The 27,650-nt window shown below is 44.5% G+C and overlaps 1 protein-coding gene across 8 annotated transcripts in view; it reads left to right on the top strand.

Annotated features, from left to right (window-relative positions):
- Positions 1–27,650, top strand: part of TSPAN18 (tetraspanin 18) — a 130,050-nt gene that overhangs the window by 21,024 nt on the left and 81,376 nt on the right. Inside the window, exon 2 of one of the 8 annotated variants that reach the window (XM_075030966.1) lies at positions 8,805–8,869. The exons of 5 other annotated variants lie outside the window; for them this stretch is intronic. The gene's annotated coding sequence lies outside the window, so the exon portion shown is untranslated. Of the gene's footprint in view, positions 1–8,804; positions 8,870–10,846; positions 10,950–26,053; positions 26,171–27,650 lie in introns of those variants that run through there. 2 more of the 8 variants (XM_075030968.1, XM_075030969.1) reach the window with 2 other exon arrangements.

Below are 27,650 nucleotides of genomic sequence, written 5' to 3' on the forward strand. Positions count from 1 at the left end.
GAAACTAGAACCGGGATCTCCATACAGCTCTGTTGGGTGCAGCACAGGGGAATCCACCACACACCGTCAGCTCTGGAAATCGTATCGTGCCAAAGCACTCCTGGATGTGAGATGAGCTCCGATGTGTCCGCCCCCCGGGCAGAGATGCAGACCCCAGATACGGAGTGTGTGAAAAAGCAAATAAAAACACCCTAAGCCTTGCTTCTATGGTTTTTTTGGTGATAAAAAGGCAATACTTATTTTCAAATATTAGATGACAGTAATTTTTTAATATATTTTCACAAAAAAATTGATCTGCGTGCCCATACTGTTCCCCGAGATTGACTTGCAAAATCCTTTCTGTGGCTGGAGCTGTATTGTGCGCTTCAACGTTGCAGACTAGGACGGGTCATTTAAAGCTGAAGGAGCCCCAAAGAAGCCATGTACTGGATCTGTTTCTCTTAGCATCCTACAAGATTACACCTGTAGACTGTCTTTTAACATGAAGTTGCAATCTTCAGCTGTAATCTTTGATTCTTTATGAAGTGCAACAGTATGGAGTGGGACCAAACGTTGATTTTTTGAACGGACTATGATTAAATGTAAGGGCGCCTGAGTCTGGCTGTCTTGCAGCTTTGTAGGTAACTCTGCATGGACAAGATTTGTCACTTCCCTCCCCTTTCCTGTTCTACTGTCCCTGAGCTTTTTTCTTGTGATGAATTCTGCAAGGATTTGTCCAGATACACTATCGTTTAGCAAGGAGGTGGTGAAACAGATGCAGTTGTTGAAACCGATGATAAGGTAATTTTCTCACCCTTCCAATATCTGTAAATGCGTTCGAAAGAGAATTTGCATTGCTAGTAGCATTTGTTTTTGTGTGTGTACTGTTGACGTAAATCAGAGATTGACTGGTGGGTAACAAAACAGCGCAGTGCCTGAGTGAACAGATTGGGCAGGCATCTGAACTATCCATGTACTAGCCCACCAGAATGAGCCTGTTGCTCAGAATTTTTCCGGCAGATGTAGCCTCTCTATGTTGTGTGTCAGTGATTATCTACCACTTGTTTATTGCGTTTGTGTGGTCCACATTATCTGAACATCTCACAGTTGCAAATGGATTGTATCTTTGTAGCACCTTTTCGAGGCAGAGAATCCTGTTTACCAATTCCCATTTTACTGATGGAAGTGAAATCTAAATGACTTGCCAAGGGTGTCGTGGGAAACTTAGAATGGACTAGAAAATAAGAGATCTTGCTTTTAAGGAAAAGCCGGAGTTACTCTTTCTTCCTTCACAGTACCCACCCAAATTTTCCTCCCAGAAAAGGCGTCTCAGGTTTAAAAAACAGGGAGGGAATATTTCCTGTATTATAGGAAGATTTTTCCCAGCTAAATAAATGGCTTTCTTTTCTGTTCTTTTGGAGCCAAATGTCCCATATAGCTCAATGATACGTTGTTAAGGCCTTCTCTTCTTTTGACTGTGTTAACTGTGCATTTACTAAATTTGAATATAACAGCTTTTTCTCTGTAGATGAAGCTCAGTTTGGGTTTTTCTTTTTTGGGGGGCAGGGGGGAAAGGGTGGGTTGGCTGGTTGTTTCTCATAGGGAAACAAAGATCTTCTGCAGTTTTGGAAGGACTGGGGGGGAGGAGGGGAATTTCTACCTCAGCCAAAATAGTCAGTATTTTGTGGTTTGGGATATTCATTAGAGTGTGGGAAACGACAGGTCACGGCCCTGGGATCTGAACCTCCTTTTTCCACATGCTACTGCAATGCACTCACGGCTACTCTTGCCTTCTTTTGAATGCCAACTTTTGACCTGTTAAACTTTCTTAGAAGTGTGCACAGGTTTATAACAAGCATTTTCCTTTCAGCAGACTGGCTTTTTCAGACTGTTTGCCCCCCAAAAAATTGTTCGCAGAGAGGATCTAATCAGACCTAATAGTCCTTAACAAGTTAGTGACTCCTTGAGTCCTGCCATTTAGTGGTATCTGAGGAGTGATGTGGTCCTGAAGCATTTGCCTGTTTTCACTGCAGCAATCCTAATCAAAGCCACGAAATGAGATGGCTGCTTTCTCCTCCCTGAGGCACTCCTGGGTGCTTCCTTGAGAAAGCGATTTGCTTTGGAGTTGTTAAAAAGGCACACGCTGTAAAAAAAAAAAAAAACAACAACCCCCCCCCCCCCAAAAAAAAACCCCAAAAACTTCCCAGATGCAGGTGTGGAGCTGCTGAGTATTAATGCCAATTGTGCAGTTCAAAATCACAGCTTTGTTCTTGAGATTGTAATAGTGTTAAAAAAAATCAGCCTTGATCTTGATGAGAGCTCAAGTCCCTGAGCTTGTGTTGAATCAGGGTCAAGGTTTTTAATTTGTTCGTTCTTCGGAGATGCTGAGTACCTTCCGTGGCAGCTGAAATTAGCGGGGGTTGTGTGTGTTCAGCGTTTTGGAAGGAAAACAGTGCGTGTGTGTGTTGTGAGCTGCGATGCACAGAAGCCAGGATCTCTAGGGGGGCTGCAGTATCTAAGATGATGCCCCTATAGTTGTTTCTTAATTAAACCCCAGACACTTTACATGGCTTCTCTTGAACTTCAGGACTGCTTTTCTTGAGCATATTTGAGACTTCTAGCCTGGCAACTCCTTGGAGCTTTCTGTTAAGGTATTAAGGGGAGGAAAACCAGTTGGTTGCCTCAAGCTGAGGAGGATATGCTAGACTTGAAGGATTATCTCAGTGCAATGAATTTTAAAGACTTTTTGCTATACATGTGTGGAAAGCTATCAAAATGCTAATGGTTCTGCTGTCTTTTTTTAACCCTTTCAACATACGGAGCTGTTGGAGGGGAGGCAACAATGATGTTATTTAACTGCAAAAGGACAGTCCAGCCAGAAATAAAGTTTTAAGTAGCTTTTCCTCTGTTAGCCACAACTCCTCCCAGCGATAAGGAAGAATGATGCACCCATGGCTTGGACAGACCCAGTCTGTACGCTCAGTTGAGCTCATCTACAGGTGTGGTATAGGTCAGGTACTCCCTGCAACCAGCATCCTACAGGAAAGGCTGGCATGGGGCTGAGGAGCTCCCGACCCTTCCCCCAGAAAAAGTGCAGTCGGAACCAGGTTGCTGTAGCTGGGTGAACTTCTGTTCCATTTATTTAGGTTTTTGGCTGAGATTTTTGATGTGTTAGGAGTATCTCTTTCAACCCTACAGAGATTCTGTTAATGTTCTGCTTTGGAGCCAGGTAAATACTTGGATAACTGGCGATATAAATAACAGAAATTGTGAGTGTTATTAAACCCATGAGGCTCAGTCGTTCCTTTAGCTGTCTCTGAACTATCTTAGAGCAATGGGTCTGTCTGTGCTTATCTTTTTAATCAGGACTAGCCAGGCAATTTCAGCCCCCAGGAGAGCCCAAATCACTCAGATGCAGGGTTATCTTTGCCATTAAGGTTGTGGCTTTCAGGTTTCAATCAACTTTCAATGTTTTGTTTTGTGGTTTTTTTTTTTTATTTTTTTAAGGCATATTTACTGTTAAATATTAGCTGCTAGCTTATTTCATATCTTCAAAGCATCGGTGTTTCCCATTTTGCAGCTGAAGAGTATGGTTGCCAACACGTACAACCTGGGGGCAGGAGCAAGGGCAGGCGGTATAGAAAGGGTTGCTGCAGGGATCAGTTTGGGGTTGGTATGAGGAGGACACCAGATGAAGCAAGGTAAAGGGACCCGGATAGCAGTGAGGTACTGTGGAATAAGCTTTTCCTTTCTCATTCAGCATGAGTATGATGAGGTATTGCTTTGCTTGGGGCATCCCAAGCTAGATTGGATAGGACTGGGGAAATTGGATAAGCTGGGGAAATCAGCTTTAGGGAAAATTGTTGCGACTTGGATTGGACTAAATGGTATGAAGATACGGCTTGGTTCATAGTGCACTAAGCACTGGGGTACTTGGGACATCTAGTATGTGTGCTGACCATGATTTCCTGTGTGGCTTTTGGCAAATGTATTATTTTGAGAGAGTGTGTGTGTGTATTTATATATTTGGCAGAAGGAATAGATATTCTCCCCTGCCCCGCCTTGTTTTTTTCCCAGCACAGACAGTTACAGTCGGCTTGTCAAGCTCATGTGTACTTAAAGGCTGTTTTCGGTGGACTCTTCTCTCTCTGACTCTTGTATTTCTCAATGGGTGGCTTTAGGTATTACAAACAATGCCTTTTAATAAGAAATGATTCCCCCTGAAATGTTTGTGATCATTGGAAAAAAATCTTGTTACCTTTTTCTAACTTAGAGTTACTTGTTTTCTTGCACACAGTGTATTTTGCTTAATCTTGAAAATTTCAGATTGCATGCATATAGATGGCTCTTACTGTGTCTGTCCGTAGTTGTTTTGAAGACAAAAATCTAAAACTGTGCGACTGCTTTGCAGTTTCTGTTTGGGTTTTTTTGTGTGTGTAAAGAGAAGGGAGCCTGAGCTGCATCCTTCCATGACAACCCCTTCTTCCATACTAGAAGATGAAGGTATTGGCAGTGGGAAAAGTAGGATTTACAGAGGAGCATATGTACACGACGTATCAACCTCACTTCTGTGATTAAGCACGCAGTTAGTCTCTGCAGATTAAACACAAATGCAAAACAAAATCCTTTACTATTTATGAAGAAACATGCCATTTAGAGTTGGGCTTTTGAATGAGCCTGTGAAGCAAGTTGCTGGGCTGGCCAAAGGTGTACTGGGATACGTGGTGTGGTCTGTGAAGGGTGTTTATTGGAAGGGAATGGGTCACCCTCTTCGATAGAAAGCAGTGCAGGTGTTCGTTTTATTTAGGGTTGCCTTGAGAGAGTAATTCTTGTGCAGAACGGAATAGGAATCTCCAGGTACTTCCTCTTATTTTTTTAATTGCCTGCCTAATTTAAAAGCCCTACTTCTCCTTTCTGTTGACTGAATGAGGAAAGAAGGGGTGCTGAAATGCTGAAGGGGTGCTGAAATGCTGATTGTCAGAAATTGCAGCCTAAACCAAGTTGCCATCCCACAGCTGTTGGCCTCGTTTGCGCGTACTAGTCTGTGAGAAGGGTTGTAGGAGATCCAGCCCATGACAGTAAACAGGGAACGTTCCCTGTTTGCTCAGGCTGGACGTATTTGTACTCTCCTATCAGAGAAATAGAGGTTTGGTGTATTGGAGTTGTCATGCTCCGAGAGATTTCACTCTTCATTGCAGCACTAATTATTTCCACCAGGAAGCTTCGTAGTTCCAGATTCCCAAGACTGAAGACACCTTGCCCCAGGATATGTACCAGCATGATGGGTAGGACACCTTCTGGGAAAGGGTTCAAATACTGGCTTGAAGTTAGGCAAAAAGAGTACATGAACCAGTCTGCAGTATTCCAGAAGCCAGGCACTCAGTCAAATTACCAGCTGTTGGATGAGCTGTGGTTGTTGTCCATGTGTGTGGTCTTAGCCCATGGCAAATGAAAGGTAATGCAATTTAGCTGAACTGTATCATTGCTAAATTAAATTATCTCACATCAGCTGCAGGGGATGAACGTGCACATGGAGAGCTACCACAGCTCAGTTGGTGTACAGCCTACGGTGACTCCAGTGTACCGTAACTTTATTGGGGCCTCCACTTGAGTGTCCTGGTGACCGAGCAATAGGTAGTAGCCAGTTGCAAGGAGAGGAAGATCTAGTTGTGCCTCCAATTAGAGAATATTGTCCCTAAATCTCATAAGATTTTTAGTTTGGGAGTTCAGGCTGCTTGCTGAGTTTGGGGTTGATGGAAACAGGTTTTCAGCAATTAGTGTACCTACTTATAAAAAAAAAAAGTTTGCATTTTCCAGCAGATGCTGACTGCCTTGCCAGTAGGGAGGTCCTCTTGCCTGTAACAGGCACCAGTGCCAAACACATTTTTGTTCTCTTGGGAATGTATTTCCTGGAAGGTTCCTTTCATCTGCAGTGAATTCTTGTGCTTTAAACACAGGAAACGTTACTGGAGTTTTTCCAAATATCTGTGAGAACTTTTTAAACTGACTTAGAATTGTCCCATCTGATAGTAGACCAAGCAGCAATCTATCCTCATCTTCAGTTGCTTTGACTCCAGGATCAGTACCTTGCCTAGGAATGCAAGGAGGTACTGAATGACCTGATCTTTGCCCATGGGTGATTCAGCAAGCCTTGGTAGCCTGGAGCCATCCCCAGTTTGGCTGCCATACTGGGATTTGAAAGGGAATTGGTGCAAAATGAAGTTGGAAAGGACATAGGATGGCACTTTGGCTCCCCTGCCTTTACAATAGGAAGAGCTAGCCGTTAGCAAAAGCTTTCGTAGCGAGCCGGTGTCAGACTTGCGGAGACCAAGAATTGCAGGAGGTGCCTTTGCTCTGGTGGACAGTGGGAAGACCTCGTCTTGGTCTAACCCGATCCCCAGGGACTCAGTGGCCGAGGATGGCGTGGTGGGCCATGCTGGCTTCAGAACCTCTCTTCGTAGAGGGGAACGAGGGCTCGCTCAGAGGAAATGTTGAATCTTTTGCCCCCCAAAACTTATCTTGGCAGAGTGAACGTGACCATGGTGATGGGCAGTGCTTTCTACAGTCTCAGCGGTTATCATCGGAGCGGTTTGGTACTGGTGATGTGACACTGGCAGCACCACTGCAGCATTATGGGGTCAGGGTCACAGATGTTTCTATGTCCTTGTGATTTGGCTACGCATCCTGTTTTCTTCTAAGCCAAGGCTGAAATCTCCTGTTATTGGCTGCTGAAAGCTTTTAGGCTGGAAGTTGTCCCGTTCCCATCATCTCCCGGAAATCATTCCAGCTTGGCCCACTCTTTTCCCCAGCTCCAGTCTTTCTCCTTTATTGGGATTTTCTGGAAACCAAGGTCAGAATGTATTTCTTAAACATACATGAGGTTTAGCATCTGTTGTTTGTGATACAGATCATTGCACATGGAAGAATGCATGTGCAAGTTCATGCACAGCCAGCTTTCACTGCACAATGAAGATGTGGCTAAATGGGAATTAGGATTAATACTGGATTTAAGATTCTCGTAGTTGGCTGGTAATAACCTAATCTCCTCAAAGGCTGCAGGCAGGCTGGCAGCATTCGGCTCAAGGCCGTTGTTGTTTGCAAAACCTGAAAGAAATTGAATTTTGATACTAAGAGCACTTTAATCAGAGCCTTTCAAGATAGTATATGCTCTTCCCATCCCTATCTCAAATGCAGCCTTTTAATTTCTTTAATGTATGACAGTCACCTAGGCTTCTAGGTCTGACGGGCGTTTGACAGTAATATTTTTCATTTCCTTTTGTAAGAGCTTAGGGATTCTGACTGATTTTAGAAATGTATAAATTGCATTCTGAAAGTTGATATACCAAAGCCTCTGTGTAGGCAGAGTGAGGGATGTCCATGCAGGGCAGCAAGCACTCCACAGTTTAAAGTGTTCAGAGTGCTAAATGTCCTTCAGGTAAGGAGGCTCAAGAGGCCACAGAAGCGTGGAGCTGCTTGGTGTGATGTGGTCAGTTCAGTCCAGTCTGGTTCGATTGTTGCTGTGGTAGAGATGACCGGTGAGAAATGCGTTGGTGAGTCCGTGCAGGTCATAAAATGAATCACTGTGTTTCACATCAAGGCCCGTGTTGGAAGACAACATGTTTTAAGATGAATTCTTCTTGCTTCTCCTGTTTACTGTGGCTGCAATGCAGTTTTCTCTGTACCTGTGTCTACTAAAGCCAGACATTTAGTTCTCCAAACAACATGTATCTTCAATTAGTTCTTGATTAAGGTAGAGTTTATGCAGGCTTAGACCTGCATTCTCAAACAGGACAGAGGTGTAAAGTTTACCTATGTATCTACTTTTGATTCCTTGTTTCCAGCCTTCTCTTGGACAGCAGTTTTGATTAGTTCTGCCCAAACTTTGAGAGCTGTCCTTTGCAAAACGCTTTTCTATCTGCCTCACTGCTAGCGGTAGTCTGGCAAAGTGACCATGCTTACTCTGCTTTTCCTTTGTTTTAAATCAACAGCCCATCCTGTGGATGGGTCTCCTTTGGAGAGGGTATCAAAGGTCTCTATAGTATGACGATGTATGCCACTGTCAGTCAAAGTCTCTATCTGAGCCACCGAGGCTGGAAAGAGCAGAGACTTACCGACTAGATTTGAGAGGAAAGCTTGTCCTGATGCTGCCGATACAATTCAATACCCATGTTGCCAAAAAGAAAATGACTTGTCTGAAGAGGTGATGATGAAGTGCCTTTATCTAGACCTGAATCCACTCTATCAATCTGGTTTTTTCTTAAGCCTACTTCTTCAGCCCTCACCTTGATGGATTTCTTTTGATTGTTTTTCTGCTGCTTTTGTGTTGGTCCTCCTTGCTAAGGTTGCCTTTCCTCTCACTGTCGCCTTGTGTAGAACCTGTTATCAAATAATCCTATTAATCTTCTTAGATAATCTTTAAAACACTTACCATCAAGCAGGACATTTTTTCTGTGGTATGAAGTCTCCTTGCGTACCTTAAGTCACCTGGCTCTCAGGTTGTGAAATTGAGAGATGCACTGAAGTTTTTCCTTCCCAAGGCTCAGAGACCACGTGATGACTTGATTAAGATTTGAGAGACAGTGATTTTATTTAATTTATTATTGCAAATGTCTGTGCCCCCATTGTTCTCCGAGAACAAGAGATCGTCAGAAACATTAGGTCAATTGGAATTCAGATCTCTGCAGGGGCTCACAAGTCCCTTAATGCACAAGTTTGTTGAAGGCAGGTTAAATGGGAAAGTTTCTGTTTTTGTTCGTGTTCTGTTTTCAGAAGCCATAAGCCAGGTGAATCTTTGGTCCTTCAGCTCCATTTCTTCTCTTCCACAGAGATTAATGGTAAGGAAAAGTGGATAGAGAAGGATCCCAGGTGAGTCCGGCACCCAGCAGCAAAGGTTAGTAGAGAGACGCGTGAACTGTACCAGCGCAAGAAGGTTTGTTTTGGTTAGCGAAAAGCATCCAACTTTCACTGACTCTGAGAGACCTTGGCTGTCTGCAGGAGCCAAAGAGCTTGGTTTAAGGCACGCAACAATTCATGGAAGTGCCTCGTAAGCGTCATACAAGTGTTGCTTTGTTCGGTATTACGACTGGTTGGAGGTTTTGGTCTGTGGCCCTTCTGGTGTGTGGTGGGAGGTGGCAAAGACTGGTTAGAACAACACCGTAATGAGACGGTGCCATGCTGGGTGAGGCCTGGCAGGGATGAAGCTCAGTGATTTCTAAGCCTGTAAAAATCCAGGAAAGCATGCATTAATGCTATTGCTCGCTGTTCTAGCCTCTAGCAAGCAGATAGGGAGCTATTAAACCCCTCTGAACAGCATTAGGGATGAGAGGGAGTATCTGTGTAACTTCAGCTTGTGTCAGAACAAGCACAGTGATAGTGTTTAAATGAAGAAACGACCACCAAACAGAACAAAAAACCAAACCAACAGCAACAACAACAAAACCCTCTCACACATCAGCATGAGACTTCAAGAGGACTCGGGTTGTCACGCTGGCTGGTTTGAACTGTGCCACTATTAGTGGGGAAAAAAGCGGCATGCTGACCTGGGCATTAGCCAGTGGGTGCCTCCTGCCACTTAGGTTAAGCGGTCCTTGGAGTTGAGGAATTTCTGATGGCTGGTTTGGCCAAAGCCTTGGTATTACAAAAAAGAAATTGTGCTGTGTCTGTTTTGTAATAGCTGGTAGAGATGTATGGGTGAGTAAGCTGCTGTCACGCTCATAGCACCGTAGAGAGCCCGGAGTGATGGAAAATGTGTCTTATAAATGCTCGGTGGCAATTTCTTATTTTTCCTTCAACTGAGTCAACTCTGTGCTCAGCAGCGAGGCTGACAGAGGCCCTTCACCAGCACTTGAAGCTGTACCTCAAAGCTGTAACTCTGCTCAGAGCAGGTCTAACCGATGATGCCGTGCTTTTCCAAGCATTTGCAGCCTTGCCTGTGGAAGGCCAGCCAACGCCACCGCAGCTAGTCCAGCTCCACCAACACTTTTTCTTGCAAGATTTCCCAACCGCCTCCGGGAATGCAGAGGCCCTGCACTCCGCTGTGCCCCGGCCAGCTCCGTGTTTTGATGCGGACGACCGCGGTGGGATGATCTGTAAACACTGCTGCATCTTCTGATGGCGAACGCATGCAAGCTGCTTGCGCGGCGTTGCTCGTTCATCCCCCCCCCGCGTCCCCCCTGCGAGCTCAGCTGCTGGTTTATCGCTCCTGATAAGCGGGTGTGTGATCCAAGGCAGAGCCATCAGCCAGAACCGAAGGCAGGCAGGAGTCCCACGTGCATAGTTTGGGGGCAGCTTGGTTTCTTTTCTGATAAGCCCGTGCCTCTTGCGGCAGTACGGTGCACACTCCTTTTAAACCGCAATCATAATCCTCTTTGCAGCCAGCGCTGCTATCCCCACAGGAAGCATTAGCAATATCACAAAGTGCGGAGACTTCATTGTTTTCCCTTAATCTGCAAAGGGAGCTAGACAAGACAGAGGAAACTTTAACCTATTCCGTGCCTCAGTGGTAAATAATTAGTTTTTTACTGAGCGGGAGGATGGGGGAAGCCTCTTAGTTAAGATAAAGTAAACGCAAGGCTCACAGGCTTATCTTGCTCTGTGGAATTCAGGAAAGGACGTGTCCTTGAATTCGCCTGTCTGGCGTGCCCTGTTTTTGTGTTTGGGAGAAATGAGTCTATTAGAGCTGCCCTAAGTGATTGCTGGGTACAAGGCACCTCTTGCCAGGAAATGCGGTAGCTATGCTTTTGTTTAAGGACCTTGAACAAAAGACTCTGGATGCTTAATAATGTGCAAATTTGGGTGGGTGGGATATGGAGAAGGTTAATAGGGCAGACTAACAGAGGAGGAGCTGCGCTTGGGGAGAGGAGGAGAGGAACGCCGAGGACACGGCAGCAGGCAGAGGGAAGTCGAAGAGGAAAAGCAGCCCCCTTTTTGCCGTGTTAAAGTTAACTTAGTCACCACTGACAATTTTGGGGGTAAGTGCAAGCTGTGTCCGCTGAAATAGCGGTATTTCCAGCCACGGCAGCGTGAGAGGGCAACTCCAAGAGGTTTTGGTGCGCGAGCCTGCGTGCTGTGTAAGTGCTGTCTGGACCCCAACCCATCACAAGGGGGGACTTGCTGTGGGAGCGCTCGTGGGTCGGAATTCACTTTGGGTCAACGCTTTTACGATCGCAAAACTTAAGTGGGGCAAGGGGGCTGCCCTGGCACAAATCCCGTCCGGTGAGCGGTCCGCTCGCGCGTGTGCCGTGCCTGTGGAAGTCCTTTAATCCAAACATGACAAGAGCAAAGAAGCAAAACAAAAGCCTCCCAAAAATAGCATGAGATAAGGATCTGGAGAATTTGCTTTTTATTTCTTTCAAGAGTCCCTGGAGACTTCTTCTTTTAAGGGAAGAAATGTAGCTTTCAAGGTCGAGCCTTTTTTTTTTCTTTTTTTTTTTCCTCCCCCCCCCCCTTTTTTCTTCAGACTTCAAAGGCAGTCAGCTGAGAGCTTCTTAGGAATGTTACATCTGTTCAGAGTAAACGTGGATCAGAGGGAAGGCACTTTTTCCTCTTCCAAAGTGTCTGAAATTTGTACACAAATTTTCTTGGGAGTGCAGTAAACAAGCCACAACCTCAGCGGGGATGGATGGTGCGCAGTAGCGGAGGGTGGAAAGCCAGCAAGTGGGAGTAGTTTTCTGCAGAGGCATTTAGTTGAAACACAAGTTTTATTTTCTTAATTGAAAACGTTTTAATGTTTGTGCCTTTAAACAAAATTGATTTGGAAATTGAAACCGAACAAATGGACTGAAATGTGAACTCCTAATTCCTGCCTGCTCCTCCTCAAACTCTTAGCTTCTGCTAGCTTTGTACCTGCTGACACATAGTCTTTTCTTTTTATTAAATAGCTAGTCCTTTTGCTTTCAGTCTTAATCTACATGTATCAAACAGTGAAATCAAACCGTTTTGCTTTCTGACTCCTAACACTTAACTACTGTTCCTTTACCAGCCGATCCAAAGCCTATTGGCAGTGGAGGGGTTTTGGATCAGGCTCTTGACACGCCACAGAAAACTGTCATTGCGAGCTTGGGGGATACAGCAGGTGGGCTCAGGAATTGGACCTAGTTTAACACTGCTCTGCCTATCATGGGTGGGAATTTATTGCTGATTTTGATGAAAGGTGATGTGTGGCATTGCTGAGACTGTTTGGAAATCCTCTCCACAGTAGGACTTACGGACACGGCCTTGTGCATAACTGCCTTTTCACATCTCAAAAGTGTAACTGAACTGCAAATGGCTTTCACACCAATTATTTCCCTCTTGCTTTTGAATAGAACCGGGAGGGGGGTTGTTTATCCCATTTCCCTGGTGCAGCTGAAACTCAGAGCAGCAAGCTTGTTGCTGAAGCCGTTGTTTCTTCTGCGCGTTTCCCATAAGGAGGCCAAGGAGTGCGAGATTTGTGATTCAGTGTGTGGCTTTGTCACATGCGTGCCCAGGCTGAAGATGATAGAAATCTTGGTGCTGTCTCACTTCGGGGTGGGTAAGTATGTTTCTTTTGTTGTTTTTGTGGGTTTTTCTTTTAAACTAAGCTTCTTAAATGAAGAAGAGCAATATTTAAGCTTCTGAGTAAATAAGCAGAGAACCCTGGCTTCATCTTGACTAATCTGTTTAACCTTCATCAGCCCAAATATTTACTCCAGGCATCGAATATCCAGGCAGTGTAATTCTGATGCTAAAATTCATGCACTGAGAAAGCTGTAGATTGACTAATCCTGCAGAATTCCAGAAATCCCTGTCTGTATAAATAAACTTCCTATATGAAGGATTATAACTAAATAAATGCTGTGAATTCAGATCAGCAGAGCAGAAGTATAGCAGTTGGCCCTCTTCTTGTGCTACTTACTTACGTATTTTTATAAGGATATTCATCTTAGTCTAACTAGATGTGTAAAGAGAACTGCAAATATTGAAGCACGATGCCATCATATACTGCAGGAAGAAAGTTTACATCTCTGCCTTTTTGCTAGCAACTTTTCTTTTATCAGTTTTCAAACTGCCATCAGCTTGATTTACCGAGGCTGTTGAAATTGTTGTTATTTTGGGAGGCTCGAGGGGCATGGCATTTCTGGTGAATCTGTGTTTTGTAGGTCTTTGTCCCCTTCCTGTAACTGGGCAATGGAAGGAGTTCACGAAACTGCTGTATTGGAGATAAGAAATTTGTAGCTCAGTTGCTGAAGATCCCCCCCACTCCCCTACACACACACATTCCCCCAGCTGCAGAGCAAAGCCTACAGCATCCCGATTTACCAGCAACAAAGTTGGCATCTCAAGTCTAGTCCGTCGTGTCCATTGCAGGGAATGCTTATAAGCCCCCAATGTAAATCTGTCAGTATAGGTGAGCAACTTTCTGAGCAGTTTGGCTTCTGTCCTGTTACTATATTAATTATCCTGTCTTTGTGAGACTTAAGTGCAGACTTCTCTGGGATCCTTATCTCAGAGAAGTTTTGTTAATATCCCCTATGTGTTACTGGACATGGTTCCAGAGATGTGAAGGCTGTAAACACCTGGGGAAAAGCGGTTAGTTTGGCTATTGTAGAGGGAGTAACTAAAAAGAGTGAGATCAAGTTAGAGAAGTAAAATCAAAACGGTTTGAGGAGGACCTTCCCAACTGCATCATTGATTAGGTTCATGGAAAGCTAATGGGTGCTCTGCCATCTGAGAATTTTGAGAGTAGACTGCAAAAATGAAATAGTAGGAAGGACAGCGGGATGGAGTTGTTCCCTATCGGCAGGGAATGGTCCCAGCCAATCTTACAGCTTTTTTGCTTATAAGATTCTGTGTAACAGTGGAAAACTAGAAGGAAGAAATTGCCCAGCTGCCGCGTGGTCAGGAAGACGTCTAGCCTGGAACCTGTGCTGTTTGTGGCCATTTGGTCCTAACAGATAATTCTCCGAATTGCACCTCACTTTACTTGCCAACGTGCTCTGTAGGGAAATTCCTTCCCTGTCCCGTGCTGGGTTAGTCAGTCCTTTTAGTGCTATATTTGAGGAAGAATCACTGCAACCAGGCTGCTAATCTCATTTCTGTCCTCAGATAAGATTGTTATCAGAGTAATTGTCTGTTTGCTCCCCCTCCTGAGTCTAATCAGAGTGGATTGTGCCAGTACCTCCTGGGGCAGAGGAACTCAGATGTTGATTGCCCTCAAAAGAAACAGAAAATGCTCAGTGTATATTTAACGTAAACTTCAGTTTTGTTAGCTGTTCGCAGGAAAATCGGCTGGAAATAACTTGCTCAGACATGTCTTGCGCATTTCGCAGTAATATATTTGTTCTGGTTTAAAATCTAAGTTCAGGCAGGCAATTTCATGTAGTGCATGCCGCGGTGAGGCTTTCAAAAGATAGTGCTGTGCACCAGTGGAACTGGTACTTTCCCAAGCCCTGGGATAGAGCAAGTTCACGTCTGCAGAGAATGCATACTCTTAGATGTTGGTGTTCCAGCCAGCAAATAATTCTGAACAATTAGTGCTTTCTCCCTTATTTCAAAGCAAATTACAGGGATGGGTGGATTTTGCTGGTGGGTATAAAGGAGGCTCAAAGATATTAATTTTTCATATACCCTTCAAGTTGGGACTAGAGCTTGTCTCTTGATGTGTTTACCTGAGGAAGTGTACTGTTTGGTATCTTTCTAGTGGTAAGCAAACCACGGGTGATGCAGCGCTCCAGTGAGATACAGAAGTGCTGCGTGCTCCCCCTGTTACGTGGATGAGAAAGTTGAGACACAGAGGTACTACCATGGCCTGCCGTGAGAGTTGCCAAAGCAGAATTGCGTCGATAAGGAGGTCTGAGCCAGTGCCAGCATTGCTAGTGGCTGCTCCCAATTCCTGGTCTGGGTTACCATCTCCCAGCTCCAACAGCCAGCCCAGTATAAAAAACAAAACGTGATCCTGCCCTTAGTGATGTTGCTGCTGTAGAGATGTTGTCTGGCTCGATCAGACCTGTATCCCTGGATAGCTTAATGAAGCCCTATAGCTTTTGAGTGTGATACCTAAAGCAAGCTTAAAGGGCAAGGGCATGCCAGTGAAGAGAGTGCTCATAGCTGCTGAACTTGCATGCCTTGTATGTGAGAACTGCTGAGACTGTCTGATTCAATCAGGCTTAAAAGGTGTTGAATGAAGCGAGTTCTTTCAGGCACATGTAAAAGTCATCTTGGGGACCTTGAAATTGGTATGGCCACAGCTGCTTCTAGCCTAATGTGTGCTTGGCATGCCTAGTGTGGATATTCTCTAAAACTTCTGTTGCATAGTTTGCTGCTTCCTGCTCCATTAGACTTCAAATCACTAACTGCAGTGGTAGCTTCGTGGCTGTAGTGTCCCTTCTAGCAGTAGCCATAACCACTTTACATTTGCTGGATGACTTAACTGATGTCGCTCTCCTCTTTGCAAGGAGAGAAACAGAACTGCAGAAAGAGGGGAAGAGAAATATAAAGAGGTGTAAAAGTTATTTTTATCCTTGACTGTGCTGCACTGAAGAGATGCCAGAGATAGTGTTTAGAGAAGTGCTTCTGGAACTGCGAGTCATACAAATACATCAGTGCAACTAGAAACAGAGCCTTAAATAGGTAGGATGCAGTATCTGCAGGGCTGCTGGAACCTGAGCTTGCATCTTCACGCAGCGCTGCGATGTCACCTTACCCAGACCTAGCTGTGGTGTCTTTGATTTGGCCCTGCTGCACGTGCCACTGATGTGAGTGTCTGGCAGTAGAACCTGTGGTTCTGGAGGCCCTTTGGTATTTTATTTTTTTTTTAACCCCTTCTCTATTGCATGTGTGGCTTGATGTGGTTTTTGTTGTGGTTATGTTTTGGTTTTTCACTTGAAGTGTACTTTTGGCAACCTTTGGTCCTTTAACAGGCTCTCATGCTATCAGGCATCACAGTTATACATATATTAAATGCTCTTTGTTACCTGGATTACAGTATGGTGTTCACTTTCTTTGAGAGCAATTCGTATTCCAGAATCTTGTCTCCAGCTCTTCTTTTTCCGTAATGGCACCGAGGACAGTATTGTAATTTACTTTGCTACTTCTGCTGGCTTAGCACTTCGAAGCCATCCCTGATGAGATGCGTCACTCCCCACGTTGCGGTGTTGATGGTGAGGTTGTACACTGCGAAGCTGTTGGCCGATTTACGAAAAGCCTGCTTTTGGCAGCTGGGAGTAGATTTTTCTGGAGGGGCTAATGAGCTGTAGTCCCTGCCTGCTCCCCTTCCCCAGCATTAGACCTGCGCAGTGCCTGCAGCACACGATAACAACCATGTGTCTGTTCTTTTAACTCATTCAGCTTATGGCTGCGCCTGCCCTTTTTTAATGCTAGTGTCCAGTCTCTCGCCCATGGTACTGCTCAGTCAGTGCATAATAACTATTTTGAAGCCATAACTTAAATATCTGTCTAGTAGTCCCTTCATGTGGTACCTTGGACTGACCCACTAGTGTGCAGAGTGGTGACTCTCAGTTACTCCTTAGCAAAATTACCACATAGGTCTTTGAATCCTTCAAGGTAGCTGTCCTGGTCTAATCTGAGCGTTCCCGGCTGAGGGGGGTCTACCTTGAAAATTTATGAAAGTACTCCATTAAACCAAACACTAGCAAAGTAAGCGTGGCATGAACATATCTCAAGTTACTATTACTGCTTCTGCCAGCTACCATAAAAAGCTTTTCTAGACTCGAGTGAACAGAAGGGATGTCACAGAGCTGTCAGGCCCTGACTGTCAGCCTGGTCTTGCCACACTCGGGAGTACATGACATGACCGAGGCATTCCTGGATCAGAGGTGATCTGAGGACAGGTCTCTCCCTTGCTGCCTCCGACTGCAACACCTTCTTTCAGTACCAGTAGGAGATGTTGGGATAATTGAGTATTTTCCATAAAGCAGTTCTACTCGGCCATAAGGATGGCCGTGCATAGTGCGAACAGAGGTAACCAGCCTTGCTAAATGCAGTTGAGGCCAACAACCAATTCATGTGGGAAGCATGGTGTCGAATAGCAGAAAATAAAAGAAGCAGCAGTATTTTACTTGTAACCTCTTAGGCATGTTGCAAGGAGATTTCCCCCATTTTTATGGGTCTTCACTTCTCTATGATGACGATCTTGATTTGGTTGGATTAATCCACAGAGGTTCTGTGCAAACTATGGACAATCTTTACGTATATACACCGTTTCAGTTAAGATGGCTCCAGCTTGAAACTTGGTAGAAGAAATCCAACTGATGTCAGTGACAGCTGAGCAAGGCATTAGCCTGCTTGTGAAAGAAAATTTAAACAGAAATTATTTTGTGTAGATGGGCAGTAGAGTCCTGCAAGATGCTTCCATCACAGAAGTTGCCCCTTAGCTATAAGACATAAAAATGAGGAGAGAGGGAGCAACTTTTTAACTAACTGCAAGGAGGCATCAACAGCAGATGGGAAAGTACAGGGACTAGAAAACTGTTGAGGTGGTCTGGGGAGTCAGGATCTCTTTGAAGTGAAACCAAATGTGATCAGTGTGGCTTTCTGGTCACAACGTGCCATGGCCTCTCCAGGGTAGAGGGCTTGCTTCTAGCCTTGCTTTCTATTAAGCACATCGTATTGTGTATATTTAAGGCTGGCTTGTGCCTTTGGGTGTTCTTCCCGAAGAACCCTCCTTTCTTCTGTTGAATAGTAGGAAGGGGCCCAGCTTCTCTTGTTTTTCCAGATTTATTTCTCTTCCATTGCTTCCAGTGGTTCAGGGCTGTCAGTAGTATCTCACTGGTACTGAATCACAGCAATGGCAGTATTTCAAGCACCGTAGTTCCCAGTTTCTTTTTAGTGCAAGTCCTGTCCAGTTGCACTCTGTTCCAAGAAACCTGTGGTGGAGAAAGTCTAGACAGATGCCTGTCCTCCTATCCGTATCCTTTTGGAAGTGGAGGCATGATGACTGCCATTATAGTTAGTACCGGGGTCTCCATGGGTTAAAACTCTAAACGTCTTGGGTTAAGCTCCGGCTAGGGCTGGCCCAGATCCCAAATTGCTGAAAGTGCTCTCGTGTCACTGGGGGGGTCACGGGAGATGGGGAGATGTCTCCTGAGTTAGGGAGTGCTGCTTGTGCTGTAGATGTGCACCTTCCTGGAGATAGCAGTGCCAGGTTAATGTGGCTGTGGCTCCCAAAAGCATTCAGCCTTGCCTTGGACATGGCTTCTAGGAGAATTCTTCAGTAGGGGGAGGAAAGGAGAAGATCGATGCTCTCCTAGCCCTGTGAATTAGACACGCTGGACTAGAAGTTCCCTGAGAACCTTTCAGTAAGGATGCTGGTCGGTAGATCATTCCTCCAGTTTTGTTGTGGTCTGTCTTCAGCTCTTGCTGCCTCTGAGATTCATACCTGAACAAGGACTTCGGTCACCCCATTCAATAACAAAAATTGAAAGCTGGTTTCCTGATGGCTTTTTGCTTCATATTTGCTGCTGCTTCCCATCATTAGCAGCAGTAAAGTGGCATGGGGAAAAAATCAGCACTAATTTGGGAGCTTGATTGCCTGTGTAATAAGCTTCTCTGTTATTCTTTGGCAGGAGCCACAGCTAATATAAATTTTTTTGCTGTCACTTCTGCATGGGCCATGTACCAGCGTCAAAGTTAATCCCTCAAAATTATGTTCTGTTATAAATCTTTCTTCACAGATGAAGTGGGTGCAATTAGGCAGAGAGGTCCAGAACTGTTTAAAAAACAGAAACAAACCAACCCAAAAAACAACAGCTCTGAAGGACAAAAGCAGCTGCCTGTGCATCACAAAGTGATGTAGCATCTTGCCAGTCACCTCCAGAAAACAGAAGCTCCTTGGCCACAGTGTTCTTAAGGCTTGTTTGGCAGTGACAATATGTTCCAAGTTGACCAAGTTGAAGTTCCACCTTTTTGTAAGTACAAGATGTAGGATTTTAGGAGTAATTTGAAGCTATTTGTGTCAGTTGTCCCTCATTTCTTTTCTTCCAAGTACACACAGAATATTTAATGTCGTTATTCCTGCCTGAGCCCTGGGAAATCAGAAAAGATCATCAAGACCCTGGTAATAGGCTGACAAAATCCCCAGCATATTTAATAAGAGATTATTCTTTTGATGTTTGGTTTGATTTTGATGCTTGTTTTTTATCAGGTTACTCTTGGGTAACCTTCTGTATACTGAACAACTTCCCTGCTTTCATGAATGTCAAAGACCCTCAAGGTTTAAATGTACTAGTGTGGTTAAATTACTTTCATGTTTGAAGTTCAGTATTGAATTCTTTTCAGCTAGGGAAAATGGAAATACTGCCTCTGCTGTAACATTGTGACTATTCTGGGTAGGGCTGTACAATGACTTACTTTCTACACCCAATTTAGAAACCCAGCTTAAAACTGGTGCCTGCTGAAAGTTCATTCTTGCCTTTTCTTAGAAGAGGATGATAGCAAGTGACTTAGTTCCTAGGGGTGGGGTTTGGTGTGTCACCACAACCCCCCCCCCTTTTTTTTTTTCCTTTTCTGGAATAAACCTTAAATATATGTAACTGAGGTGCATTTCTATTCTAACAGAACACAAGCTCTATTTGCATCCCTGTCTTTTTCTTTGGGATGCTGAGCAAATGCTATCAAGTCTACGTTGAGAATGGCACGGGCTGTGCAGAGAAGTGAAAAGTTTGTTCCAACCCAATGAACAGTAGGGATATTCTCCTGTTAAAAGTCCCAGTAAAGATATGATGTGTGTGGCTGTGTATATTGTTTTATCTACCTGTTTCTGAGCATGAAACTTTAGAAACATTGGAAATCCATTCTAAAGTCATAATTCAACTAAACTTTACTCAGGTGAGACTTTATTGATCAAAGATGGTGATAAGATTTTGCTTTACTTTCTGTTCGCTGTCTGCTGGTTTTACTTCTAGAAATATTTAGTATTCAGTATTTTAGTTTGAGTTCGACAGAATTCAGTTAAGAAAATCTGCAAAAATTTCACGTTAAATGTCTCTGCTTACATGGCAGTCAAACATGAGTTACAATCACAAGGACAGCGATGGGGTGAACATGAGAAGCTACATCCAGTTTTTATCATAAAAACACTCACATAGCAATGTAGTTTGCCGTAGAAGGCCACTTTATTTTGTTCAGATCCGGCCTGTTGAGCAAAGGAGAAAATATAAATGAGAGCTGCCCGCACACAAACTACTACTATTCTGCACATCTATCATTTGTCGCCTTGTTAAATTCAACTGTCCTAAAGGTAAATGGCTACCTGGCATGCTGTCGGCTCTATTCTATCCTCTTCCATGATGAGAAGATACGTGTGTTCTCCTCTAACTTACGCAGCCTTCAGTGGGCTTGGGTCTCTGTCAGGCTGCTGTGTTCTCCGAACTGTGCAAGCAATTGTTGCTTATTGCTGGCAGACCCAACATACTGGTTCTTCTTGAGATTTGGCTGCTGACTCCAAAGGAGCCTCCTAGACCCCTCTTGCAGTGTTTTGCCAAGTACCAGGAGGAGCTTACAGCACTTGATTACAGGCTGCGTGTGTTGTTCCTCTCTAGTTTTCCTATGTGTTTTCTCAAAGTGTACTGTCCAAGCATGTTAAGATGTCTAAGGAAGGGGTCAAAGTGCTTTATATGTTAAAGTAAAACAGGGCTGAGGTCACCACCCAGTTCTTACTATTGTCAATAATGAGTTATTGCATCATTTGTCAGCTACATGTGAGAAAAGTGTAGGGAAACAAGCAGGTTTTTGTAGATGATAGAATCTCCAACTGTGGCACTGAACCACGGAGTAAAACGCAGACTAACAATGCACTGACGTCAGGCTGTCGTGGTGTGACCAAGAGAGTTTTTTGTCTGTGAATACAAATACTGGAATAAATCACTAACTGCGTTGTAACAGCCATGGTGGTTTTGGCCTGGTTTCTGAACTTGGAGATAGGCAAAGAACGCAACACAGCATCTCGTTTTCAAATGTGTGACCAACCAGCAACAGGGTCCTACAATGTGCTGGAGTCTACTGAGATAGAAGTCTTGACAAGCTCCATGAATTACAGTTGATAGCTGATGCTGGAATATGGGTCACATTAACCACAGGACTGGTTTCTTCCTCCTGCTTTACCACAACAACTTCAGGCTGCTCTTCGGGGTGGCAGAGAGAATTCAGCTGCTTTGCACACCGGATGGTTTGAGCGGTGAATACCTATCATACGCAGAATCCATCGTCTCTCGTGAGGGATGTGACTGTGAAGTAGCTGACTTCTGAAAACAAGCTTTCTGCAGATACTTTTTCCCACCCAACAACAAAGGTCTTGTTTGGGAATGCTTTTTGGCTGCAGTCCTCGTGACCCCCCTGGGAAATGCACTGTGCATTTGACTTGCACTTGCCAAAGGAAAAGCAAAAGTAACACAGCTGTAATGATTTACTACAAAGTTTTGAGGCTAATTGCCTCATATGTTTAATTAATAACTGACACATTCTGTCCCTCAAAGAGCTTGGAGAACTTCCATCTGGACCCCTAGTGATTAGAGACTGGAAGCCATCCCTGTAATTAAGGAGCAGGCTATAGGAGGCCTGTTCCCATTATGGGCAATTATTGCGCTTGCTACTTTTTCCCTCCTTTCTTACGAAAGGACTGAGAAAATAGGGCTCGAAGACTAATCTGACATAAAACCCTGACTAAAGAGGTGCTTTGTGCTAGCCCATGGTAGAATGATGGGGTTATGTTTTGGTGCCAGCACTCTTTCTTTCATCAGGCTGTCGGGAGGCAGGTTCTCCAAACAGCAAAATGTGTCTTACACCAAGTCAAAGTATTTGTCGGTCAATATTAACTGCCGATGCAAGAAGCAGATTTTTTTGCAAAGAACGGGCAACTGAATATTTCTACTGTTACTTCTCTGTCTCTCCCTCCCAACTTCAGACTTTCACTAGGTTTGACAGCTGCTCATCTGCGAAGACTCTGGCTGGCTCAGAAGCCCTCAGAGCAGAGGATGCTGTGTCTTTAAGCCTTCCATACAGTGCTGAAATGTTATGACAGAGCATCTCACAGGGGGATGCGGTTTCCATGGCAACCCCACACTGTAAGATAAGCAAACTGGATTTTTTTTTTCTTTTTTTTTTTTTTTCTGAGAGGTTCAAGAGCAAGGAAGGAATGAGGCGATCTGTCAGCAGGCGAGACTTGAAAAGAGGAAACCATGTCCATTAATCCTGCAGCCCTGGCTGCTTTGTGTTTTAATTAGCGAGTGTTATTATGGCAGAGAGCACGGGCGCCTCACCCTGTTGTGTGGATTTTGAGGGCTTTTTTGTTTGTTTCTTTTTTAATATCTCCAATTAAAAAAAAAAGGGGGGGGGGGGAAAGAAGCTTTAGTAGGGCATTAAATGAAGGTCTGAAATAAAGAGCCTCAGGATCTGTGTTCCAGAGCTTGTATCCCCAGCCAGGGATGGGAAGCGTAGCTTGCCTGGTGGGAACGAATCTGCCGTTCTCAAATTGAAATTACATCTTAAATTTATTTAGTCTGTCTTGCCACTGATGTTTAGCAAAAATGGAAGCCATACCCTTTCATCCTACATATGTATCCATGGCAATGGGAAGTAAAGCAGGGGAGTTGTGACTTGCTTTCGTCCTCCCCGGAGGCATTACGTGTTAGAGCTATACTGCCTTCCCCTGCCGTTGTTTTGGAGGAGTTGATACCGTTGGGATCAGTAGTTACCCTTAACGTGAGAAATCCTCCGCTACCCAAATGCCACCAGTTGTGAAAATGCAGGACACCGTGCGTGCTAAGAGAGGGGGTAACGTAACGACAAGGAGGGGGAATGCTTCAGCGAGAAGGCAAGCTCCCACCCCAGCTGAGATGGCATCTCAGGAATCAGAGAATCTCTTGGTAGCAGCTAGTGCACCAGCTGGGTAGGAAACTGTGCTGGTCTTGTAAATGTGCTGTGTGTAGGAGTTTATTACGGAAAATATTTTGACAACCTTTATTATTTTCAAACACTTGTATGTCTCACCAGCAAATTAGAGTTAAAGTAAATGTTATCCCAACAGCAGTCTTGTCTACATAGTTTCCATGTCCATCCTTTATGGAGTACTGCCTGCTCCTTTACAGGGAATTAAAGCCCACTGTAAATCTTCATGTGGAATGAAAAGAAAATTGTTTTAATCCTTTGAGAAAGGAATACACCAAAGGCATTCTTTACTGCTTTCCTATAAGCAGCAGTATCTCAGCCTATTTTTCAGGGGCTGGTGCTCACAAGGAATTCTCGTAAATGTAGATCCTCTCACTTTCCTGCCAATGTCTTCTTCAATGCCCTTCCACTATGATTTGTCTCTTTTTTCTTTTTTTTTTTTTTCCCCTTTCGCAATTAGGGTGCAAAGTCGAAATGCAATAGTGGGTGCGTGCTCCTCTGCTAGTTTGAAGTTTTTCCCCAGTGCACGGGATGAAGAATAAACTTTGTTCCTGTACTAGGTAGGAGGGTTTTTTAAGGGGGAAGGGAGGTATCTGTGTCTGTTTCACCCTCTAGCCTCTCACCCCTCAAATACTATATTTGTTTGGTCTTATCTCTTTGTTTGCTCATGCCCTGCTCTACCATTAGCTCTTCTGGGGATTTCACAATTCACGAGCCCAGCAGATAGCATGGAGTTGCTATTCTTTATCAGGTACATAGAAAGGTTTGGGGATTTCCTTTTCCCTGCGGTTTTTGCCCCTGTTTTCTCTGCTGTTTCTCTCCTCTTCTGGCCAGGACAAAGCAAGTGCCAGGATACTGCATGAGCCAGGTGAGAAGCTTCATGGCTAAATACGGATGTTCTGTGAAGAGCTTTTTTAATCATGACTCGAGTATTTTAGAAATGGCAACGCATCAGTAGAAAGGTTTGAAAGTCAGCAGCATCAGCTGGAGCAAGGCAGTGCTTGTGCTAACATACTTCCAGTCAAGAAGTCTGGGGCTTTCCTTCTCTCTGTAGAAGTTGTGCTTTCACATGCCTTTACTACCAGTGACTGGTATTCTGGAAAAAATCTGACCAACTGAGGAGTAAATGATGGAAGACACTGCTGGTAACACATATTCGTGCATGTGGGAGCTCTTCCATCAGGTTCAGTTTGGACAGCCTCCATCTTTTTCCACCCTCCTTCAGCCACCCTGGTTTTCAGTTTAGCCATGGGACACTTGGTGGGATTTGCAAGCCTGCTTGTAGCAGGGCAGGGACTTTATCTCCAGATGGGAAGAAGCAGCCCAGAGAGGTGACTTATCCAAATAACTCAGGAAATCTGTGGCAAAGCAGGGCTTGAAACGGAGTGTCTCACAGGACCCCCTCTTTTCCAAAAACCACTGGACTCTTCCTCTGCGCTAACATAAACATCATGGACTAATGCAGATCGGTGAGAACTAATATTGCAGGAAAGGAAAACCCTCTGGTACGGAGGTATTGCATGGTACTGCAAATTGACTCTTGCAGAGCTCAGATCTCTCCCTTTCTGTTTGAGACTGCTGTAGCAAGAATTTCTTTCGAATGAGCCCAAGCTCCTGAAGAAGAGTTCAGCAAAACAAGTTGCAGATTGAAGAGGGCCCAACAGCCTCAGAACCACTGTTCTGGTTTTGAGTACTTCCTCCTGAAAATTGTTTTCTCCTGTGGGTGCAATCCATGTAGCAGGGATAGCTCTTAGCCAACTTTGAAGTCAGGGGCCAAACAAATGTTGTACCTTATGTGGGAATTCAGGGCTAGGGCAGAGTGGCGTTTAGCCCCTTCTTGAGTAAACGATCAAATGCTGTAATTGACAATAAGCAGGGTTAGAGGCAGCTTAATTTCTTTGGAGACTGTTCTCTTTATTCCTTCTTCTGGCCGTATGGATGAATTCAACACTTTGGTGGAGATCGGCTTTATTTAACGTTTCGAGTTAAGCTGCCTCCGTGCTCAAAGATGATTTTCGCCTGTATTAATAAAGAAACTGTTTCTGACAGATCAGCTGTACTTCTCTGCCAGCCAGTGCTGGCTGGACGTGTGGCAGGCAGGGTTTGATCCTGATGGCCGGGACAGAGCAGGGCAGCCCAGCTTTGGCTGCCCCTCGCCCACCGGCGCAGGATCTGTGTCCTAGCAGGACAGCCCTTCGCACGACTGCTTCCTAAAGTGGGTTTCTCAACGCACGCCATTCTGGGGTCTTCGTAATTTCCCTCCGACTGAGCGTTGTTCAGCCCTTGCACGTTGCTTGGGTTTGTTGTCCCTCGAGGTCCTGCCAGCTTGGAGTCCTTGCCAAGCAAAATTAGTCGCCTGCTTCTCAGCTCTAAGCATCTAGTCACCCAAGCCCAGCAGAGCTTTGTTTAAAGAACCGAAATAATTGTGGTGCCGCACCGATTCCCAGCAGGAAGACTCTCCAGTGTCTGCCCTGGCCTTTTTGGTTGAAGTTGGTGCCCCTGAGCTCAGGGTGGAAGGGAGCAGCTGGACAGTATTAGGCTCAGTTCCAATTACGATTTCCAGAGGGCCAGTGCTCCACAGCTAAAACTAGATGTTTAACTGATTACTTGCTGACTCATCACTTCACGTGGTTTCTTTCCCACACCATTTTTAACTCTCACCCTCCCTTCCTGGAGATAACAAATTGCTTGTGCATCTGAGTAGTTTATTCTTAGATCGTTCTTTTAGCCATTGCTGTTTCACGCTTCTTTTCCCAGTCTGTCCGTTGTGCCCAGCACCCAGGTGACAGGCGAATTTCTGGCCGCGAAGCCATTGAAATACAAATGCCTAAATCAACGACTGTCATCTATCCAAAATTCTCCTTCCCTCACCTGCTTGCCAGCCAAACTTCCTTAAGAAACCCTTTAAGAAAAAACACAGGTCATTAGGTTTTTAAGCTCTCCTTACCTTGCGTTGGTGATCCCGAATTGAGTCTGTGTATCCGCACACACTAAGGAGTCACAGCTGATTTGGAGGAATTTTCCTTGCTACTACAGTTGCGTGCTAGCTTAGCCTGGAAGTCATTTAGCCTTAAAAACACAGAGCTGCGCTGCTACTAATAAAGAGCTGCCTCCGAGAGGCTCGTTAGTGGGGCTGCCGGCAGGCACTACGCCGGTCACGCCGGGACGGAGCGCGTGGATCTTGGTTGCACCCCGCGGAGTGGGAGCGCGTGGATTTGCGGGCAGCCGGCTGCCTCGGCGAGTTCCAGCTCTCTGCGGCGTCTAGACTTTCTCTGGTTCATAAAAGCAGCGCAAGGAGAAAGTACGCGTAAGCCACCGCGATCCTGGAGTTGTAAGTGAGCGCGCAAAATTCTCTTTCGTTTTTCTTTGTGTTTAATTTGCTGGTTCAGCGCAGACCATGCTGGTATATCCTGTTTACGTTCAGCTCTGGTTTAGACATCCAGCGTAATTCAAGACCACTGTAAATGTGAATGCAAAAATGAAAAATATTTTCATACTCTCTTCTACAAAATAATCCTTGGGTCTGGAGTTTGCCAGTTTGCAGGAACTTCAAGGCTTTTTCTAGTGTACAGAATTCTTTTGGAAAAGAAAAAATCACTGGGAGCTGTATTTCTGTTCTACAAATCCTAATAATAAAATAGCATTAATTTCTTTTAAACCTCTCCAAGCAATTTCCCCCCAAACTTCCCTGTCCAAAATGGTTTGTTGAAGCACATGTGAATATATGTATGCTCTTTAACAAAATACTGGAGAAATATTTTGGTCCTATTACAAGCCGGGACCACAAATTCAATTAGATTAAAAAAACCCTAGGTTGATATGTTTCATGACATAAATGAAAGATGCTTTGGAAAAAAACAGAAAGAGGAGCCAGTATTCCTTCTGGATAAGGCCTCAGCATGAAAACATGAACAGCAAATGAGTTTATTATTGAAGCCACGTACATCAAAGCCAAGTTGACTGAGAAACTCTCTGGTCTAACCTATGGTTGTTGTCTTTGCTATTATTAAATGTCATGTGGTGGTATGCAGCTAAGAGACCGGGATATTTTTCCTATCTAGAGTTTTATAAATCTGATGAAAATGGTCTTGGTGTCACAAACCCCTTGATTTTTGCGTTAAGTCTGTATGACTTAAGTGAGCCACAGACCTCGGGCTGGCCTCTGTCTGGTGTGACTTTCAGTCTTACAGAGCGATGGTGCAGAGCCACAGAAAGTGGGGAGGCACCAGCTTGAGCAGAAAATGACCTCGGGGACTTTGGCTTGTAGGTTAGAAAAAAAGGAATGGACCGTTTCTCTAAGACAAATATTTTCTTTTGACTGTTCCAGTTGATGTTATTTGTCAGGGGAAGAGGTTTTCTTCAGAAAGACCGGAGACCAAGTGTATGTCTCCGTTGTCCTCTAACTTGCGTAAGAGCATGAAAGTCTTTGAGGAAAGCTAATTTGCTGAACTAGGGAAAAAAATAAATAGTTTTGGGAACTGATCTTGATTTCACTGCTGCTAAGTCCTGGCTAGAGCCAGGGCGATGTTTTTAAATTTAGAAGAATTCAGAGACCTTTCTTTTCCAAAATCTTGGAATGCTCAACTTGAATTTCTGTTTCTTTGGGCAGTGGGGTGGGGAAGGGAACCTGCCCAGTTTCCTGCACGGTCACTGATTACAACGCTGTAGTGCTCAGCTCTTCCCAGATCTCTAAAATCACTGTAAGTAATTGGGTTAAAGTCAGCATTTATCATACTTGGTTAGCCTAGATCTAATAGTTCTTTCCAGAATTGTTTGCTGAATTGCTTGGCATGTCTAACCTTATCGGCCCC

The sequence above is a fragment of the Buteo buteo genome, chromosome 6, assembly GCF_964188355.1.
Source record: "Buteo buteo chromosome 6, bButBut1.hap1.1, whole genome shotgun sequence".
In the NCBI taxonomy this organism is placed as follows: domain Eukaryota; kingdom Metazoa; phylum Chordata; class Aves; order Accipitriformes; family Accipitridae; genus Buteo; species Buteo buteo.